The sequence below is a fragment of the Rhinolophus sinicus genome, chromosome 1 (genome assembly GCF_057876585.1).
Source record: "Rhinolophus sinicus isolate RSI-liver-muscle chromosome 1, RSI-T2T, whole genome shotgun sequence".
Taxonomy (NCBI): domain Eukaryota; kingdom Metazoa; phylum Chordata; class Mammalia; order Chiroptera; family Rhinolophidae; genus Rhinolophus; species Rhinolophus sinicus.
This window is the reverse complement of record NC_142501.1, coordinates 30,325,946-30,345,560: the sequence shown is the minus strand read 5'-3', so window position 1 is coordinate 30,345,560 and position 19,615 is coordinate 30,325,946. Positions and strand designations below refer to the sequence as shown.

The following is a 19,615-nucleotide window of genomic DNA, read 5'->3' as shown; positions in this document are numbered from 1 at the left end:
AACATTTGTTGATATACTGGAGTATTCTCTTTGAGATATATAATGTATACAGACCTTAACATCCTACATCTTCGAATTACATATTTACATTAGATTATAACAAGCCATTTAAAATATGTCTCTGCAGTAACAGTGAATTTTGACCTTGGTTTATTGGATCATTGTGCACTTCCAAGTCTTATGACTTAATGTTCATGGTAAATATTTCTTGAGCCTGTGGCATGCAGGTTGGTCATCTACAGAAGCACAATTAATTAGGCGATAACTGTTTTGTTTTTTGTTTTCATTTTATGAATTTGATGCCCAGAAATGCCATGTTGGTTTCATCTTGTAATTTCTGTCTGTGAGACCAGAGATGTTTGTACCATATGGAAGTCCTCGGAGTGGGCATAGAGTGATAGTTTAGACAATTAGTGGAGATTTAAATAAACTTGTACATGAAGAAAAATCAAGAGAAATATCAATAACTTTGAAGCAACTTTAGCAAAGAGTGACAAAAATGATGAGAAGTTTAGATAATGTGAGTCAAACTAAGGTTAACAAATACCACCGAAGAAGGCAGGGCCGAGAGAGGAAAATGTATGTCATTGTGTTCTACAGGTCTATGAACATGGTAAATATTGTCCTGTACCCATAGGACTTTGATGGGAGAAGACAAGCAGAGGCTAAAAAAGACTTATGCCCAAACCTAACAAAGACCGCAGAAAGTGGGGTGGGGTCTTCAAGGTCACACTGAGCCCAGCTGTAGGTAAATCATTTGGTCCTAAAGCTGCCGCAGTCGGGAATGTTCTTTAAGGGACCATGACTTGGACCTTCCACTGGGTGAAGCCTTGGGGAACAAAATGGCATGCATATGTTGGTTTGAGGGAGCTGCTTTGTATTCCTGTTATCAGAGCTCTTTATGTTCTGACGCTGATCTTTCATCAACGTTGAATAGATGGCTTGTATTGTTCAGTAGGGTCCCCTGGGAGAAATAGAGTATTCTGGAAGTGACATCTTCCAGGCAGTCAGCAAGTTTTCTGGTCTGGCTAATTTTTGTATTAGGATCCTAAGTTCCTTCCCTATCCCTGCTTAGTACCTTCTCCCAATGCATTCTTTCTCCCTCTCTCTCACCACAGGGGGCATCTTTAACTTGCCTGCACCCCCTGCCATCTCTTGACAGTCAGTTTTTCACAGAAACAATCTGGGATGCTCCTGACCACCTCCCCTCTTCTTTCCCTTCTCCTCCCTTTCCTCCCTCCCTCCTGCTGATTTGTTATTATGTACCGCAGCTGCCCGGAGGATTTTAAATAGACCCATAATGGCACAGCAGCGCCTCTTGGAAGTTTAAATATAACCTTCTTGTTAATCTTGTCTGTGCTGGCAGCAGGAACAGCACCTGGAGAAGAAGACAGTGGGCAAGAGATGCTCTGGGGACCTACCCTGAGATCACGGTTTAGCAATCTCTCGAGTGGCCTATGATCTAAAGGCATTTGGACTCAGCCTCATGGTGGCTATACCTCAGCCTAAGTGGATTTGGTGCTGGATTGACAGTCCCTAGAAACGTAAGCACAGTGTAATACCAGAGCAAAACAGACAAGGCAACAGTGGTGAAAGGCGGACATTCCTCTCCTCCCTCTGCCATCCTGCCACTCACCTCTGCCACCCTCAGAGGTGGAATGTGTTTGGTCTCATTCAGCTTTTGGCCCTGTGTGGGGGCCTAGAGTGGGAAGGGCTAATTAGCTTCAATTACATGAGTAGCCACGCGTCTTAAGGAACAGGTGTATAAATCATAGTGCTTCCCAGGTAGAGTATAAAGGCCTCAGACAGCTTCCAGGAGGTGTGATGGGGTGGCTGCCCCAACCCAGGGTGATGAAATTGTTCATGAAGAAAAGAAAGGATACTTATTCTGGCCCCAGTTCCCAGACCTGTCAGTATTTTCTTAGATTTAGCACATGTCAAACCCTAATATTAGTTCAGTCATTCGATGAATATTTATTGAATCCCAGCGATTGTGGGGAATGTTCTGAGATCAATGGAAGAAAGGGGCCACAGGGGAATGAAGTACCTTGTTAGATTCAAGGAAGACCTTAATGTTGGATTGATAAACTGTTTAGAAAAGAGGTTTTCTGGAGGAGGTGTCCTAATATCCATCTGGTTCAGTTTTTTTCCCTGTTGAACTGTTCTGGGATGTACTACTTATCCAACAATGGGAGCAAAAGAGACAAGACATTTAAATTCCATAAAATGTAAAGAACTATGCTAAACTTTTAGTTATGGTAGAAGAGATAAGGTGATACTTCTTAAGGCTTTACAGTATAAGAGAGGAGCCTGAATATACAATAAGCACATCAAGTGATTTTGTAGTGTGTTTTGGAGAATGTTGTGAGTTCGCATACATAGTTCTATTTTAAACTTCTATTACCCTGTGGGGTAGACATTAGGATCCTCATTTTGTAAAAAAGAAAAGACTCGCACAAACAGATTAAATAGTTTTCCCAAAATTAACCAGCTTGTAAGTTGTGGGACCAAGACATCTATCTCCAAATAAGATTGTTTTTCATCTTTGTAGCCCTAGAGGCTGGTATGATACATGCCATATTGCAAAAGTGATACATGTTTTAAACTGAATGAATGACACCATTTGCTCATTTTTATAACATTGCAGTCTATGTCCATTTTACCATAAACACAAAAAATAGCATTTTAGTAGGTTACTGAGGAAGGAGGATGAGTTAGGAATAACGTGGGTTACTAGGCTGACATGGTAGGTTACAATCGACACATATGTGCTATAAGGAAAATTTCAGGTCACAGACACACCGTGGTAGTTGAAGAGACATATCAGGTCATGGTAGTCACACCTGGGGAATTAGGGAGACATCCCTGGTCAGGATAGACATTCTTGGAGCTTTAGGGAAATGTCCAGTGTAGGGTAGACACACCTGGGGACAGAGGGAGACATCCCAGGTCAAGGTTGTATGTAGTTGATCATAGCATCTATATTTTCATGAAGAATTTTGGGCTCCATCCAAGACTTGCTGAATTACAGCTGTGACTTAAAAGATGGGTTGAATGTGATTGAGTAGGTAGGGAATATGAAAGTTATTGGAAGTAGGAGATATAATGATGGTAAGGAATTAAGCATTGCTAAAATATCACTGCAATAAAGTAGCAGAAAGTAAGAGAGAGCAGAACAGATCACAGGAGGGTATCTATCCAGCTATGTTTTCATATGGGAGAATAGCTGAACCATTCAAGTTGAATAGCATTACTTTATAAAATTTCTAAGAATAAAGTCAATTTTGAAAGAGTTGATACCTATTAAATAAGGACATTACAGTTGTCTCATGTATCATGAAACTCTTGTTGCAGTTTATAGAATAGCTTTAGTCCTATATGGAATGGAGACCAATTGCTTGTTACTTTACTCAAAATATATAGTTTTCTATCCACTTGCATGAGGCTGAGCTCATTTGAAAATGGCTACACGGCTACACTAGTCTTACCAATATTCTGAGAACCATTAGGGATTTTTCAAAATTATTAGCACAATTATGTCTAACATGAGTGAAGTAGAATAAACCAATTCTTGCCCAGTGGGAACTGGGTGGGGACTGGTTTCTCTACTTTCCACTGTCATTTTAGTAAAGGTTCAATTGTTACATATTTTTAATCATCTATTTATGGCTATGGGTGAGAAATGCAAAAACTGGATGCTTTATCCTCCTTTAAGGAGCTTGCTGTCTAAATTGAGGGAAATAAAGTCTTCATATATGCCTTGTCATAATAAAATCTTTGAGAAGAGAGTGAACAAGACAGGTATGACAGGTAATTAGGAAAACTAGGGTCTTGTACCAGTTTCGCCACTAAATTTGTGTTCTTGGAAAATACCTTAGTTTCTTCAGATCTCAATTCCTCATCTGTTAAAATGAGAAGTTTGGACTGGCTGGACTTCATGCTCCCAAGCCTATGGGGGAAATGGCAGAGTGTTAGATGGGAAGGTTTAGCTGACCAAATGGAAGTGACTAGACTGCTGCAGAAAGCCTGTCAATCTAACAAAGGCTTTTTTTTTTTTTTTTTAATAAGTCGATTTTTTGGTTTTGTTTGTTTTATATAAGGTGACTTAATATTTGCATTACTAATTGCCTGCTTTCAAGGTTAATGGACATTTCAATTTCAAATGGCCCTAAAAGCTTTTCTGAATTGTCTGGTCATTTGCAAGCCCAGCTGCAGTGGATCCATGCCTGTGACCTATGGTCACAATTATGCTCCCTTTTGCCCTCTTTCCTACACTCCCAAAGTGAAGTTGAAGAGAGATAGCCAGGGAGTCTGGCTGATCCCCTAGGCTGAGCCTCCTAGAAGGGGCTAGGGACTCAAAGTCTGAGGGTCTGGTCCTTAGCTTGATGGGTCTGTAGTTGGTCAAGTGTTCAGGAGAGGACAATTTTACAACATTTATTGTACCCCAAGAACCTTCTGCTTTTCCATTCATCTTTCTTTGGCAGTATCAGAAATAGACTTCCCACTAATAGCTAACATTTACTGAAGTCTTACTCCTTGCCATGCACTCTATAAAACACTTTATATGCATTATCTCATTGAATTCTTACAATGACCTTATGAATTATGTATTGTTATGTTTATTTCCCAGGTGGGAAAGCTGAGGTGCAGCAGGTTTATGCTAGGTGGCATAACGGAAGTGCAAAGTCAAATACAGTTCTTCTGAGTGTAATACCTGTTTCCTTTTGCCCCCTCATCAACCTGACTTCTTTCTCTAGAAAAGCTCTAACCCCTGTTTTAATGATAATAACCAATTTCATCTGTCTACCTTGAACTCTAGAATTTAGATATCTCAGTATGATTTTTTTATTATCTTGTTACATCACTATCTCAGTTAGCTTATTATCCACTAAAAGTTCCTAGATTTTTTTTTCTGTGTTCAATACATACTGCCTCGGCTTCATTGTGCTAAGCAGCACTTGTTCCTGTTAACTTCATTCTCTGGTTCTGATCATGTCATGATTATGTACTACAGTCATTCCAAATCCTGGTGGGTAGGCAGAGCTGGGTTCTGCTAGTTCCTATAAGTCCTGAAACAGCAGAGTGGTCTAAGGAATCCTAGGGCTCTGTCGCCTTACCCAGGCGTCCCAGGAGCCAGCTCTAGGCATGAGGTAGCTCCTGTCCTGGCCAGGCGAGCTGGCAGCGGAGAAATGGAGCACATACCTGCAGTGCAGTCTGGCTTCTGTGCCCAGGATGACAAGGTGGCTGAGTGTCCATCTGGACTCAGTGGTCACCTCCTGGGAGGACAAAACCTGAATTAGCTTGTCACGGCTGAACAGAAAAGGGCATTTGTGTATTCTGAGGCTTGGTGAGTAGAGAGGCACTTGCCAGCGTTTTGCTGAGTTACATCTTCCCGCTCCATGGCTAACATTATTTATTTTTAGTCTCATTTCTTCTGATTACTCAGTTGTCTTAAACAACTTTGTGAGAAAAATGATATCTCTGTCAGACAATTTTAGAGAATTTTCTTGCTGGAGTTGTACTGATGTAAAAATGTTTTATTTTCCTGGATGTGACCAAATCTTGGTGACCTCTTGGGTTCAGGAAGAGGAGGTGTCACAATAATGGAATTTGCTACGTGGTGATAGTTTGTTCTGGTGATAGCTCAGCCTAGTTCAGTGTTTAACTTAGTAGAGAGGTGCCTTCGCCAATGCACTGAAAGGGACCTGCAGTATACTGTAGAAGCATGTATTGGCCTGTTGCCATAGAAACGGAAGTGGTCCTTACTCAGAAACATATACGTTTGCAAACTACTCTCCTTTCCTTTGCTTTACCTTTTTTTACACTTTCATTAAGGAGACATAAATTTCAAAACAATTGAAAACCTGCCCCCTCCATTTCCACCTCCCAAAATGATGGTGAAGAGGCACTTAGTGATGGTCCTCAGATGCTGAGAAGGGGTTTGAAGAGCCCCCATTGGAATACACCATTCAAATAAGGGGCCAAGCCATGGAGAAAGCTAAGGTCAGCCTGTGGTTGTCAGTGAGGGGAGGTGCTAAGGCTAGATTACGGGGATCACTTGAGAGTTGGCAAGGAGGGGACTCAAGTAAGAATATATAGGCCAAAGAAGAGTATGGGGAAAACAGAACCACATTTGGCAAGGTCCTCAGTGCTCAGTTCATTCTGTTTGGAAAGGAGGGAGGATGCCAAACACATTTTTGGTTGGAGGACAAGTGTGCCTTGAAATTTTCTTGAGGAGTAAAGATGCGTGAGATTCATAACTTTATTCAGAATATTGAGGCCCGCTTTGGGAATAGTTTGAATTACAGACATCACAAATGCAGTTAGGAATGTTACATGTAACACTGATTTCCCCAAGCCTCACTACTTTCTGCATGTGTAATATCAGCAAGAGTCCAAATTCCATCGTACTTGCTTTCTCCTCCTCATTTAAGACCATAACCCCCCACAAAGTCATCGTCCACTGGTGTGGTTTGGGGAATTCTCAGGAAAGGTGTGTCACAGGTTCATAAACAATTCTGGTGCCATATTTGCTAGGACTGGCTGCCATTTTGGGGAATTTTCTGTTTTTACCTTGGTACCACTGCCATTTCCCTTGTTTTATTTGCATGGCTGCTGCTTCCATTGAGTTCCATGGTGTCTGCCTCACACATGGCGTCTTTCAGACCCTGTTGTCTTCTCCCACTGAGACCACGGTCTCCCTCTGGCTATTGCAGCTTCCCTCTAAGCAACTGCCTCAAATACATGGGAGCCTTCACGATGCTAACACCTCAACATGGTCTCTGGTGAAGTATCTGGGAGGAAGATGCTTATCCGCCATTATGTTGTACCCCATTACCAAAGCTGGATACTTAGGACATGATTTCTTCTAAAGGTTTTAATGAAATAGCTTTTCAGTGTTTACTTACATCTCCTCCTTCCTCATTCCCTGAGGACTCACAGGTCAGGCTGGGAAGTAATAGCCATCACCGTGGCTTCTAAACCACTTCACCCGTCCTATAACTATCGCTTTGTTAATGGATGGAATTTATTTGATTCCTTCATTCTTTATGGTAAGTTCTCCCCCACGCAGCTTCTTAATTTCTCATGAAAGTAAACTTCTGTAGAGTCTATCCCTCCAGTTTCCAAGACACACCCAAACACTGGAAATGCCAGTGCTGGCTCACTCTGGGACATGATCTTCATGGGTCCCAGGCCAATGGCTGCCCTTACGAAGTGAGAAACTCTGCCTTCAGTTGGTAGGAAGCTGAGGCTTATGGAAAAGAACACCAGACATGGAGTCAGAATGTTCTAATCATGCCTCTGACACCTACCAGCTCTACAGACTTGGACAAGCCCCTTAATGTCTTTGAACCGCAGTTTCCTCATCTTCACATTTAAGTTAAAAATTTCTACCTACAAGGTTGTTGAGGAAATGAAAAAGCTAATAATAGTGGTATTCTTATGGTTAACTCATAAAATTATAAAAATATTACAGGTACCTTAAAAAGAAATGGAGTGTAATATACTGTTCATGGTACAATCTTGTGATTCTTTCCGTCGTTAAAAATTCTGTGACTCTTTCACAAAAGATGGAATGTTAACCCTGTTGTCATGACCAGATTCCACTGAAGTCCCTTCATTCTCTCTGTACTGTCTTTTTCTTTCTTTCTTATTTTTCCTGTAGTTATTTTATGGGGACTTGTGCTGAAATAGGTAAGGACCACCCAGAGGGCTACCCTGAGCCAACTTCTCCTTTCCCTGATGTGGGACCCAGCTGGGACCCGGTCTCTAACCCTGTGTCCTTTTGGATCTGGTGTTCTGTCTCTGGGGCAGAACACCAGCCTTGTCACTCCTGCTCTGGCTTTGCTCTGCCTGTCACTCTTGGCCCCACTCTCTGGGTCCTTATTTCAAGCCCAGTCTTGCCCAAACCAAACTGCCCACCTCCAGTCCTCCTTTGAGCACTAGCTTGGTCCTAATAATGATCCTAATTTCACTGTAACAGCTTCGACAACAGGAGCAGGTGTCTTCTCTAGGTCCAAGGTTCCTACTACAAATTTAATAAAATCACTGACCATGCCACCCTTTCCTCCCACCCTACCCCCCCAAAAAAAAGGAAGAAAAAGAAAAGAAATAATTCTCCACAGAGAGTTTATGGAAGAGGACTATTATAAAATGTAATAACCCCCAAAGTTATGGAAGAAATAATGAGAGACCTCTGTGGGCCTGCTGGTGCTATTTTTAACTGTACCTATCTTATCGGATCTTTCAAAAGAGAAATAAAAATAATTTCATCTTGTTCAGGTGGACTTATGATTAAGGAACAGTGTAAAAAAATTAAGTTTTTTTTTCTTATTATTATATGAATCTATGTATTCAAGGTAAGCAGAGAGAACTAATCCAGATCAGAAGGGCTTGGGGGTGAGGAGGACAGGGAGGCAGGCCTGAGTAGCCAGGAGGACCGAGGAGGGGCACAGGTTGGTACAGAAAGGAGATGCTGCTAAGGAGGCAGGCCTCTGCAGGCGTGTCGTACAAGGTATCAAAGGCCCAGCAGGCTGAAGGTTAGAGAGATTTACTGAAGCAGGACCACGTCTATGATGGACAGGCAGGGGAAGCCAGCAGAGCTGAGGGTAGATCTGCAGATTTCCTGATGATAGACAGGACTCAGCATCCCCTGGCTCCACATGAGTCCAGAAGTTTGAAAGCTGGGCAGATGTCTCAAAGGAGGAGCCATCTCCAGCTGATACATCAGGTATCAAGCTATGTGAAGAGAGTGATGAGGGTGTGTTCATGTTTTAAACTCATGCTAAGCTGACGAACATGAAACTGTACCTTTGATCCGCCTCACCACAATGGTTATGTGTGTTTTGGCACCCTTCCACATTTGGGAAAGAAACAGTTGTGCACATAAATCCATTGCATCAGAAGCCCTGTGTGCTGAAGAGGAAAGGAGTTCTGCTGGAGAAGAGAAAGATCGCATCTCCCACTTGCAGCCTCCCCAGCCACCACCATGACCCTTCTCCCCAATTTTACATCTGGGTGATGGTAATAGCAAGTTAATTTCAATTGACACCACTGGAGATGGGGAATGCTGAAAGACATCCTGTTATCTTTTCACCTCTGCCACCTGAGCCTCTAAAAAAAATAATAGCAGCTAACATTCATTGGGCACTTACTTCCTGTACTCATTGCTTTGTAAAATTCTAATGCAGAGCCCTGAATCATTTCATTCTTCTAGGAGGGCAGCACTATTATCACTAGTTTACAACTGAGAAAACTCAGGCCAGTACGGGCCAATTTCTCCAAATGTTCGGAGCCATGGAAAAGCTGATCTTGGACTGACACTAATACCAACATATTTACCACCAAAATATGCTTCTTCAGTTTAGGGTCTCTTGAGGTTTGAGAAGGACTGGCCCGGAGATGCAAAGAAGTTGGGCATCCTAAGCTGTAGCACCTTTATCCTCATCCGACTACGTTGAGCCTCAGCCATCTTCTCAAACCTTTTTGCTGGACTACAAAAGGAAGGCACACACACTTCATTTAATAGCAATGTCCTTTTCCAGTTATTGCTACTTAAGATCTCCATTGGTGACAAGATACCATTATTGCACTGTTGTCAGTGGTTTATCATTCTCTTACCCGGGCTATAGAGGCTGTTGTTGAATATAAGAGTTTATAACCTCCAGCAGGCAAGGGTATGGATAAAACACTCTTTGACTGTTTTAAAAAAACATTCTCTCTTGTTTAATGAGGTTTTTAAGTGTATATAGGGGGGAAAAATCAAGTCTCTTTAAGAAGCCTTTGGCAAGAAGCTCTAGAGGTTTAGCTGGGGCCAACTTGAAATGTGGAGATGAGCTATTAATCAGTTGGTCAGCAAATTAAATGAGTTCGACATTTGCAGGAGGTTTATTGCTCTATTGCCAGTTTCATCTTCCACTTGCTTGAAGGCAGCGAGCGCAGAAGGCCCGATGGTCAGGGCCAAGGACAGCCGTTCTTGGAGAAAAGGGAAATGGTTTCTCCTGGCAGTGAAGAGAGTTCCAGCAGAGTCCTTGGAGTTCAAAGGGAGCTGCTCAGGATGAAACTATTAATACCTTCCCTCAGATAAACAACCTCTCTGGCTGGGAGCAGGGTTTAACTCCCACGGGAAGCATCAATACAGAGAAATTAAAGGCTCCTCAAAGAAGGGAAACCAAAGTTTATAGAAGAGGCACATGAAATAGTGTTCCCAGTGGCCACCAGGTGACTTCCGTGTCTGAGTAGCTGGAGTGCCTTCTGGAAATCACTCCATTTTTCCATCCCTTGGTGACCTCATTTTTAAAATGAAGGTGTCAGGGTAGATGACCCCCAAGGTTCCCTTATGTGCAAAAACTCTATGGTTCTAGAAAATTCTTAACAAAAGTTGAGTGTATTGATGAGGTCTTTATACCTGAGTGTAAAAGATACTATATGTTTAAATTGTAGCTTTCTATAATAGTATGTAATGGTTATAATTAGTAGAAATGTGTTATTTTTTTAATAGTTACATTTACTGAAAACAGTTATATTTACAATTGTTGGGAAGAAGAAAATTTCCTCTACCCTCCTAAGTTCTTCTGGCTAGTCTAAGTATTAAATTGATATGAGACAGATTAACAGGAGAAAAACAAAACAAAACAGTGTAATTGCATACATATGGGAAATCCACATAAATGAGAAAGATTCGAAAGACAATTAGCAAAATGAGGTATATATGTAATTCTGGACTAAGAAGAAGTAGGTAGAGGTCTGGAACTTCAAAGAGAAGTGAGGCAATATACAGGAAGGTGAAAAGAGTTAATGTTCGGTAAACCAATGTTTGCTGGGCCAAACAGAAATGGTGAGACACAGAGAGGACTGATCAGATGGGCCTTGCTAGGTTCCTCCCTGTCTGTCACACACTAGCTCAAGTTAAACTACAGTTGTCTATGATGATATCTCCCTTCCTGGAGCAGGCCCTCTATCTAAATTCTTTTAGGAAATAAGGGGAGAAGGTCAAAGATTCTTTCTGTATCTTTGGCCTTGATTGTTTCCAGCTGGAAATGTTTCCTGTGCCAGGGACACATTTTGGGGTGGCAAATTTTGCTTTTCTACAGTTAACCTATTGAACCTTGTAATGGTCTTTCTAATGTTTCAAGAGCCCAGTTCTGTCCCCTAAACACAGCATCTTAGGAACGAAGTGGGAAACTTCATCCCATACCATCTCCCTTCCTCTGATGTCCCCTGACTTGGGAAGAAATGTTATCTTTTCACCTCTTCCACCCGAGCCTCTTTCCAGCTGCCAGACTGCCACAGTAATGACCCAGATGTAACCTGATATTTTTTCCTTCCCTTCACCTTTCTTGGCTCTGAGATGGCAGGCTATTAGTTCCAAGAGGACTTAAGATTCAAGGCGGCTCCATGGGTTTACAGTTCAGAGAGGCCTGGGGCAAGACTCTTTCTAGTGTAATAAGATAAGTTGGTATTTGCAGGCTGGCCTGAGATTGCAATCACCACTTATTATATTGGCTCAATTGGAGAATGCTTTTGGATTACTAAGTAATAATGTGAGTTAGTTTTTGAAATGTGATGTATTAATAGATGGGGACTGACCAACTAGTTAGTGAGATAAAGTAGGTGAAATCTTAATTCTTAGAAATGTGGGTTCCATGTGTATGCCAATTGTCTGCTTTCCCTTTTGCTCTTCCATATCGGGAGTGAATGAAAGGATATTTGCCACCTTATTTACAAAAGGTTGCTCCCATTAGCCTAAATCGTATCTTTAAAGGTGTTGATGAGTCTGTGCCAAGTGTTGGAGTTGGTAGTCTTAGTGACAGGCCTTAGAAGGATTGCATGCAATCCTTAGATAGTTTGCAAACATTATAAAAGTTCATATTTCTTGCTCATTTTTTAAAAAATTTATTTTTAAAATTTATTGGGGTGACAATTGTTAGTTAAATTACATAGATTTCAGGTGTACAACTCTGTATTACATCATCTATAAATCCCATTGTGTGTTCACCACCCAGAGTCAGTTCTCCTTCCATCACCATATGTTTGATCCTCCTTACCCTCATCTCCCACCCCCCCACCCCCCTCCATGAGACCCTTTTCTAGATGAATTGTCCATTATTTGTTTTTCATTTCACTGGTGCTGACTACCCTTTGGCAGAGGTGTTAATAAGCTGTAACACTGCACAGTGGGAGGGGGCTGGGAGAGAAGCAATGGCTGTTAAGTCAGCCTTTGACTAAAGAACACCTGAAATAATGCAGATGTTTCTGGCAGGTAGAGGCACAGCCCTAGAATCTGAAGACTTCTTTTCTATTTAAAGGCATTCCTAGCAACGAAGACCCATCTTATTTGCTATTACCTCCCTCTCTCATAGATTGTATAATATAATCTTTACCTTTTCTTATCATAGATGTGAAATAAGCAATGAGAAATTCAACTTTTATACAGGGTCTTCTCATAAACTCAAGAGTTATTTTCACATAACAGTCAGTGGATATTTGTCCAGGCCTAGGTTCGGCCTGACCTTGTGTTTCCTCCAGTCACTTGTTCTGCCTGTTTTTATAGGTCTGACACACACACACACACACACACACACACACACACACACACACACACACCTCTTAGATGAATCGGAATTTGGGGAGATAGCGGATGAACATAAAGCAGCAGGGAAGAGCTGTCTATCAAAGGTTCCTTGGAGGAGGCAGATCACTGTAACAGTTTCTTTTCTCCTTTGAAGTCTACATTTGTTGTCTCTCTTTGTGGAGAGTCTCAAACTGGGTGGACTAAGAGCTCTTGAATAAGCCCTTTCTCCTGCTCCCTCTGCAGACCCTGCTGCTCCAGGTTACTGCCCCCACCCACTGGGCAGCTGAATTGGCAAAGAAAGGGATGGACAACAGGCACAGCAGCAAAACAAGCTGTGGCAGTTTCCCTTTCGTCCCCTTTGAGTCAGTAAAAGAGCTACTTCTAATCTTACATGGTATACACCTGGGTTTGTATTCAACCAGAGCTGGCTGGCTTGCCTGCTTGCCTGCTTGCCTGCTTTCTTCCTTCCTTCCTTCCTTCCTTCCTTCCTTCCTTCCTTCCTTCCTTCCTTCCTTCCTTCCTTCCTTCCTTCCTTCCTTCTTTCCTCTCTCTCTCTCTCTTCCTCCCTCCCTCCCTCCCTCCCTCCCTCCCTCCCTCCCTCCCTCCCTCCCTCCCTCCCTCCCTCCCTCCCTCCCTTTCTTCTTTCTTTTTATTTTTCCATCCCTGACACTTGTGGGCAAATCTGATCCATTTCCAGTTCACTCTTCCTTTCTTTGCCCCTGGCCTCTGAGACTAGTAAGCGCAGGCCAATCGCAGGCCTGCTTTCTTACACGTGTTAAGTGTGCCCACCAGGGCTAGGGACTCCCCTGGTTGACATTCTATGTGAGTAAAAGGGAGTGCAGTTCTTGAAAAGCAAGTGGGTTCAACTGCGTAGTGCTCTTTGGAAGAGCAGTCCATAAAATGGACAGAATGAGATTAACATGTTTAAGGTATCAGTTCTCTATATGTGGTCCCAACAGAATTGAGCACAATTGGGAATATGAGAAATTTAGGTCAGCTATGTATTACCATGTTTTCCTGAAAATAAGACTTAGCTGGACAATCAGCTCTAATGCGGCTTTTGGACCAAAAATTAATATAAGACCCAGTATTATATTATTATATTATATTATATTATATTATATTATATTATATTATATTATATTATATTTATTATATTATATAAGACCAGGTCTTATATTAATTTTTGCTCCAAAAGACACATTATGCTGATTGTTCGGCTAGGTCTTATTTCCAGGGAAACACGGTAAAAGGGTAACTGGGTGGACTTTTCCAGATGTTTCAATCAAATGACGCCCAAACTTTATTTGGTTTTAAACTTAATTTCTTCCTGTAGCCTTGGAATCTTGGCTGAATAGCTATGGATGTTTACAGCAAGAGGAAAAAAGGAAATTTGCCTGCTTCGTTTAGTGTGGGCATTCCAACTGTCAAAACTGGACAAAGGCAAAGCTCTCAGCAATTATATTTTCCTGGGTGGCACAAATTATCATAAAATTAGAGGATTCAAAATATTTGATTCATGACCTAGTATTGCTGATAACTCTGGCCATGGGCAAGTCCTTTAACTACTTTGTGCTCAGTTTAATTTATTACAATAAATATGGGACATTCAAGTTAAAACATGATGAAGCATAGTGTATTTTCTTCTAGGTTCACATCTTAGCTCTGCCACTTAATAGATGTTTGACACCGGACTGGTTTTCCTTTTGAATCTCAGTTTGCTCATCTGTAACAGTGGGTAGTAGTGATAATAGCTGTGCCGTAGATTGATGTGATAATGAAAAGAGAAGACATATAGAGTGCTTAACATAGTGCTGGCTCATAGTACATGCTTTATACATATTTGTTGGCGGTGGTATAGTTATTATATCATTTTTATTATTGGGGAGGATTAGAATCACTTCTTAGAGTAAGTGGCTTTGAATGAGATTTTGATTGGTGGGAAATTGCAAGTATATAAAACAAATTGGACAGAAATATGAAGGTGGGAAAGTAGCAGTCACGTTGGGTGAATGGTGGAGGCAGACTGGTGTGGCTGGCACATAAGGAATGTGGGGTTGTGCTGTGATATCAGACTAGGAAAGGGTATTGGGGCGAAATATGAATGACATTATCGGCCATATGAATGGCTCCCACTTTATTCCATTCTGTGCACAATGTGAAAGGTTTAAACTTTTTGAGGAGGGGGGTGACACGATCACACATATTTTACAATGATAACTCCTACATGTTATGCAGATGGGGTTACAACAAGGATGGATACCTGGGGACCACCTAGGAATTGATTGTAACAGAAAAAATGAGACATACATGAGGACTTAGGTAGTGGCAAGTAAAGAGAAAAGAAATGATACATTTAGGCATACAATATTATTTAATTAATGATAAGGATTATTTTTGCAATTTATTTTGACTTAAATTATGAGAAGATAAAAGAGAGCATCAATATTTAAAAACAATGTCAGTAATAAAGAACATAAAAGCGACATTTAGTGAAGTGTATCAGTTTGCTATTGTTGTGTTAATACACTGTCCAGAATTAGTGGCTTACTACAGCAACCATTTTTATTTCTCATGGGCCTAGGAGTCAACTGCACAGTTCTGGTCTTAGCTGGACTCACTCATGCATCTGTGATAAGCTTTGGGGTAGGTTGGCCTCTGCACATCTTGGCTGAGTTCTATCATGTCTGAATGTCAGCTGGCCATAAGCTGATCTAAGATGACCTCAGTTGGGACAACTTGGCTTTTCACCATGTTGTCTCTCACCTCCATCAGGCTAGCACGGGCTTATTCTCAAATCATGGCAGGCTTCCAAGAAAGAAAGCTAAAGCATGCAAAGCCTCTTTGGGCCTAAACTTGGAACCAGTACAGTGACACTTCTACTATATCATATTGGCCAAAATGAGTCATTAGGCAAGTTCATTTCAAGGGGTAAGGAAATAGACTATGCCTCTTGATGGGAGGAGCTGCAAAGTCACATTGCAAAGGAGTCAATTCGTGGAGGCCATCAATTAAAACCATGAGTACATGTAGTCTATCCCATGAGGACAGCTCAAATTAAACTAATAACATCACATCACATCACATAACAATGTTTTGTTATGTAACTAACATAATAAATTTGTATTCACATAACAAATATTTATTGAGCACTTCCTATAGTCTAGTCATCATTCCAGGCCTTTTCTGCCTTCAGGAAGGTTCTTATTAAATAAGGAGACAGACACCTAACTAGCTAGCTAGCTAGGACACAAAGGGATGTGTTCTGTATTAGTTATACATTCATTCCTGTCTTCCCTTGACCTTTAGTGAAAATGCTGACCCCTCAGCCTCTCCTAGTTTTTGAGTTAATCTACGCCAAGTCTGGTCAGTGTGTAGGTTCTAGAGTTTTGCTACTTAGAGTGGGCTTCGTTGTTTATTTAAAATCATTTCATTTCACTTCTTTTCTCTGACCATTTGCTTCCTTACAATGAAACATATTTTGTCCCATGGAAGAGCCCCCAAACCGTCATCGGTCTCTCCAGGTATTCACAGACCTCAGTCAGCTACCTTTGTCCCTGTGGCCGATTTTTGTGCCTAAATCACGGTATTTTTTATTTCCATGGTGTTTTAGCTTTTGAAATATTGCTCTGTTCACACCCACCTAACTCTTCCTATTGCGTGGAACAAAGGAACATTTCACCCTGCTGCCTATCTGTGGTTTTCTAAAATTCCACTTGTGTTAGTATTCCTCTTGTTCTATTTTTTGGAGATCAGTAGAATGCTCATAACTCATTACATAGGGAATCCTGTTGCTCATAAGCAGAAAGTAGGTATTGTATGTGGAATCGCTAACTTCTTTTCTTTATCCCTGGGGCAGGAGTCCTTTTATTTTTTCAGTATCCTGTCCCTTTGATTATTGCAGTGGGAGAAGGATGAGCTGACCTGGAAGAGATCTAAATGAATTTTCAGTAGAGGCATTGAGTAAAGTGAAGCTCTTCCTATATTTTTTGTAACATATTATAAACAGGTTTGATCTTTATGTTATTTAAATATGACACTGAGTATATGAATTACAGTGTTTTACATTAATAGCATTTTAAAAAATATCCCACTTTATTTTTGGAAAAAATTTATTTCTTTTGGGAATAATAGTCGTCTTGGGTCAAATCACTGGTTCTCTCTAAATGTGGGAGCTCTGGGTGCTCACACAGTACATGTCCCTTTCTATGAAGACTGGACAGATCCATTTCCCCCATTTCCATAGACTAAAGGATAGACTCCTTCCATATCTCTTCCTTCAGAGTTCCAGGTCCACCGCTGAGCTGCAGGTTTGGCCTTTAGTGGAGAGGAAGATGAAGCTAGGTGTGATGGGGAGATAAAAATATATGGGTGACTTGACCTAGAGCAAAGTGCTTCCCAAGTTTGATTCACCAAAATGAAAGATAGCTCAAGAGTGATGTACAAAGTGGAACTATAAAGTAGTGCGAGTTCTTTTCTCAAATATGCAAGAAATGAGTCTCAATGTGCTATTGTCAGAAAGGGAGCCATGTTGAATCATCTATTTTTAAAACTGGAAGCACTGAGAAATAATCTAGAAATCTTTCTGTAGTTTATAGTAGCCTCGACTCAGAGACAAAAATGCTATCATACAATCTGAAAAACGTATCCCCCAAGAGAAGGAAAAGTATAATACTGTTCTTAAAATCAATAGCCAAAATCATCTGAATGTAGAAGAGGGAGTTTTGCTTTCAAGCCGCTTAGAAATGTCGACAGTCACAGAAGCCTTGTCTCAAGCTGCTACCGGGAAAGAGGGAGAGAATCTTGAGCAGCCCCCTTTCCTGTCCTTAGTTTCAGGAACATAGGCAGAAGAACTGAAAACTATTCATTTTTCTCTATAGTCTATTTCCTTCCCTCTACACGCCTCCCAATTGATTTATGCTTTCTAATTATAGAAACAGTGAAGCCTGTTTCATCAACTCAAATAAACTCTGATCCTGTTTTATGTTCGACTTCACTAGCTCAAACTCTAGCACATAACTGTGTTGACATAATTGATCTACAGACACTGAAGAGCTAAGGCTTGACTCTAGTAATAACACATACTCTGAGATGGGGGCATGTATGTGTAAGTACCTCATATTTAGCTGATAGTGTCAGACAGAACTGACTCAGTTTCTTCATATTTTGTTACATGAATACCATAGTAATAGGATCTTAGAAGGAAACTTAAAGATTATTTAGTTCAACATCTCACTCAATGTAGGAATTCCTGACAGGTGGCCCTGAGACTCTTTCTGTTGGAAACTTTCTGGTGCAAGGGAACATACCTAGATGGCCAAGAGAATCTATTCCATTCAGGTTGTGAAAGCTTTTCTTTATAGGAGATAAAACCTACTGCACTATAACTGCCATTGTGAGAGTCATATTCTAGCCTCTGGATTTACTTCTAACAATTATTTCCATGTGACTGCCTCCTGGTACATTATGATGACTCTCAGGCAGTCCCTGAGTTTTCTCCTTCAAATTAAGCAGCCTACATTTCTTCAACTTGTTCTCAAATTCAATACTTTTTAGATATTTCATGCTAGACATTTGATCAAGGTATGAATGATCAGTTTATTATTGTAATAAACTGTCAAATACAATAGAATCATCTCCCTTGTTTGGCACGATGTCCTTCTATTAAAGTCGCTTAAGATTGCATTAGCTGCTTTGGCAGCCTAGTTTCCCAAGTTTACAATTATCTGAGATCCAAAGTAAGCCAAGTCTTACCCCATGCTTTTTTTGTACAATTGGTATTAAATTTAACCCAGTTTCAGTATCATTTGTTTAGGTTGACCTCATCTTTCTAGCCTACATATATATATATATTTAAAGATTTTATTGGGGAAGGGGAACAGGACTTTATTGGGGAACAGCGGGTACTTCCAAGACTTTTTTTCCAAGTCAAGTTGTTGTCCTTTCAATCTCAATTGTGGAGGGTGCTGTTCAGCTTCAAGTTGTTGTTCTTTCAGTCTTAGTTGTGGAGGGCGCAGCTCAGCTCCAGGTCCAGTTGCCGTTGCTAGTTGCAGGGGGCACAGCCCACCATCCCTTGCCGGAGTCGAACCGGCAACCTTGTGGTTGAGAGGATGCGCTCCAACCAACTGAGCCATCTGGGAGCTCAGTGGCAGCTCAGCTCAAGGTGCTGTGTTCAATTTTAGTTGCAGGGGGCGCTGCCCACCATCCCTTGCGGGAGTCGAGGAATTGAACTGGCAACCTTGTGGTTGAGAGCCCGCGCTCCAACCAACTGAGCCATCCAGGAGGCAGCTCAGCTCAAGGTTCCGTGTTCAACCTTAGTTGCAGGGGGCAGAGCCCACCATCCCTTGCGGGACTCAAGGAGTTGAACCGGCAACCTTGTGGTTGAGAGCCCACTGGCCCACGTGGGAATCAAACCGGCAGCCTTCGGAGTCAGGAGCATGGGGCTCTAACCGCCTGAGCCACTGGGCCGGCCCTACTCATATATTTTTGAAGGTTGACTTTTTTTTCCCTTTGACATCTCCATTATTCTTTCTAGTTTTCTGCCATGTGCATATTTTATAGATTTGTTGAACTATTCTCCCCCAAGTTGTTGATAAAAATGCTGAGTAAAGCAGGACTCGGTCAGAATTCTTTGTTTATCCACCAGAGATTTCCCTTTATGCCGTTTGTCCATCTTTTCACCAGGATTTCATAAGGGTCTTTATTGAGCATCCTGCTGAAATATTTGGCCACACCTATGATCAGAAAATATTCCTTCTTGAGAAAAATAAAATATAGGTGTATACTATGTATACAAAATTGCTTCCCTTTTTTTTTTCCTTCTTTTTTGCAAATTTTATACACCATACCACATATTTATACAAACATCTTACATATATTTCTTGGCAAAACCTGCTCTTAAAACACCTTTTCTGAGCCCTAAAAAATTCACTTTTCTTTACAAACATCATACAACTTAGCTCTGCAAATGTTTTTGCTCTTAGATTATTGCTGACTCTTGACTTTTGACTTTTTTCTCTATAAATTCTCCTGCCATGTAGC

At 41.2% G+C, this 19,615-nt stretch overlaps 1 protein-coding gene across 2 annotated transcripts in view; it reads left to right on the top strand.

Annotated features, from left to right (window-relative positions):
* The window catches only part of GRIN2B (glutamate ionotropic receptor NMDA type subunit 2B), a 420,646-nt gene that overhangs the window by 175,470 nt on the left and 225,561 nt on the right, over positions 1–19,615 (top strand). The gene's annotated exons all lie outside the window — the stretch shown is intronic.